Here is a 2,490-nt window from a genome sequence, read left to right as displayed (position 1 = left end):
GGGTTTCTCCATGTTGAGGCTGGTCTTGAACTCCTGACCTCAGATAATCTGCCCACCGTGGCCTCCCAAAGTGCTGAGATTATAGGTGTGAGCCACCGCGCCCGACCGGCAACTAGAGTTTTGAATCCACAAGGGAATGGATGCTGGCCAAGTCCCCTACTGCTCCCCAGCCCCAGGGTCAATTTCCCAGCAGCTCCAGCGGCTCCCAGGCCTGAGGTTAGGGGTGCCCCCAGGAACAGGCCCCTCTAGGCTCTTTGCTCTTGTGTTCTCGTTTACTCTTCTTGAGACATACCTGTGTCACAGATGAGGCAAGTGTCACAGATTGGACCCTGGTCTCTGCATTCGCCTTGGTGGACTTAGTTTCCTCATCTGCAGAGTAGGGTTGGGGAGCTGGGTTAAGGAGGGGTGGCTAAAGTTTTCTCATTTTCCTGAGGTCTGTGATATCAGTTATTTCCCGGGAGGAGGCGGGAGCAACACACCGATCCGTGGGCAGTCAGCAGGGAAGGGAAGGGCCTGAGGGTGGGTCCCCTGCTGGCCCCTGTGTGGCTGACTCTCAGGAAGCCCCCAGCCCCTGACTGGGCTGACTGGGCCCCTTGGGTGAAGCAGTGCCCCCGGCTGGGAGGGTTGTCCCCACCTCCTCTGGGCTGGGCCCCTTGCGGGCACAAGAGGGAGGATTGTTCCCGTAGAGGTGCTTGGGCCAGAAAACACAAGTGGCCACTGTGTATCTGCTCACAAGGGTGTGGGATGAGGCGTTAGTCACTGCCGGCCAGCAGTGGAAGGCTGGGCCGAGGCTCCCCTCATCGTGTGCTGGAACCCGGCCTAGCTTCAGCTGGTGGGAGAGACAGACGTCAGAGGTCATAGACAGCCACTTGTTCTTTATGCTGTTCCTTGCCTGCCAACTCCCACGTGGGCCTCATCTACTTGGACCACCCTTAGCTTTCCAAGACTCACCCACTCCCTGAGATGGCTCTCATCAGAGCGTGGAGAGAGTGGGACATCATTTCACCATCCATCCTCCCCCATATAGGGGGGTGACTGAGGCCCAGACAGGACTTGCGGAATATGCAGGCATCTCTGGCAAAACTGTCAGATACATGAAATTTGAACCCACATTGGCCAGAATTCAATTTCTAATCCTTTGAACCTGCTATGTGACCTTGGGCAGGCGACTTCATCTCTCTAAGTATCGGTTTTCTTATATATAAAATCAAGCCCTTAATAGACAGTTGTAAAAGTTAATTGAAGGGATCAAACTGTCTTCTCATGTCCTCTCTCAGCTTTAGCGCCTCAGACCTAGTTTGATTTTCAGGCCTCCTTAGGGGCAGGATGGCTTTAGGCTGGAGGCTAGAAGTCAAGGAGGGCTTGCAGCAATGTCGGCTGTCTCAGCAATTGTTCTGAGAATGCATTTCATTGGCTGACTTGATCACATGCCAATTTTTTTTTTTTTAAGACAGAGTTTTGCTCTTGTTGCCCAGGCTAGAGTACAATGGCGTGATCTTGGCTTACTGTAACCTCTGCCTCCTGGGTTCAAGTGATTCTCCTGCCTCAGCCTCCTGAGTAGTTAGGACTACAGGCGTGCATCACCATGCCTGGCTAATTTTTTGTATTTTTAGTAGAGACGAAGTTTCACCATGTTGGCCAGGCTGGTCTCAAACTCCTGACCTCAAGCAATCCACCCACCTCGGCCTCCCAAAGTGCTGGGATAACAGGCGTGAGCCACCATGCCTGTTGCTTCCTTCCGGAAGTCTCCTTGGTGGGGTTAGGTGCCCTCTCCCTCACCCCATCATAAGCGTGCTGTCTCATCACTCTCAGCTAGAGGGCTGTGAGAGGATCGCTCTGTGTCTGTATTGTGGGCGCCCTGTGCAGGGCTGGCCCAGTAGTGCTCTGTTAAGTGTCTGTTGACATCTGGTCTTAGAGGCTTCTAAGTGGTGGAGATTATAGGGAGACCTTGTATGGTGGCTCAAAGTTTAGAGAATTTTGATGTTAGAGGATCCAGATGCAAATTCTGGTGCCACTCCCCTAGTTCCAATCACATATCCCTTCTAAACCTGGACTTGCACGTCCATCTGTGGAATGGGGGAAACCTCAAGCCTCAGGTCCCTGTGATGACAGGAATGAATGTGCATTGTCATCCATGGGCGCTAGATGTGCAGGGATAACTTGGCCAGCCGGAATTCCCAGTGCAGTCAGGTTCCAGAGTTGTTATGGAAGGCAAGGGTGGAGCATGATCAATATCCTTAGGAAGGCGCCGTGGTGGAGACTAAGCTCTAATGTGTTCATCCAGTCCAGAGGAGCTCGTTTTCCCTGTGCTTTGCAGTAGATTGCTGTTGAAGATCTCCAGATGAGCAGCGGGCTTTTAGGGGCCTTTTTTTTTTTTTTTTGAGATGGTGTCTCAGTTTGTCACCCAGGCTGGAGTGCAGTGCTGCGATCTCAGCTCACTGCAGCCTCCACCTCCCACGTTCAAGCAGTTCTCCTGCCTCAGCCTCCTGA

This window comes from Colobus angolensis, unplaced genomic scaffold, assembly GCF_000951035.1.
Source record: "Colobus angolensis palliatus isolate OR3802 unplaced genomic scaffold, Cang.pa_1.0 Scaffold27, whole genome shotgun sequence".
Taxonomy (NCBI): Eukaryota; Metazoa; Chordata; class Mammalia; order Primates; family Cercopithecidae; genus Colobus; species Colobus angolensis.
This window is presented reverse-complemented; position numbering follows the sequence as displayed.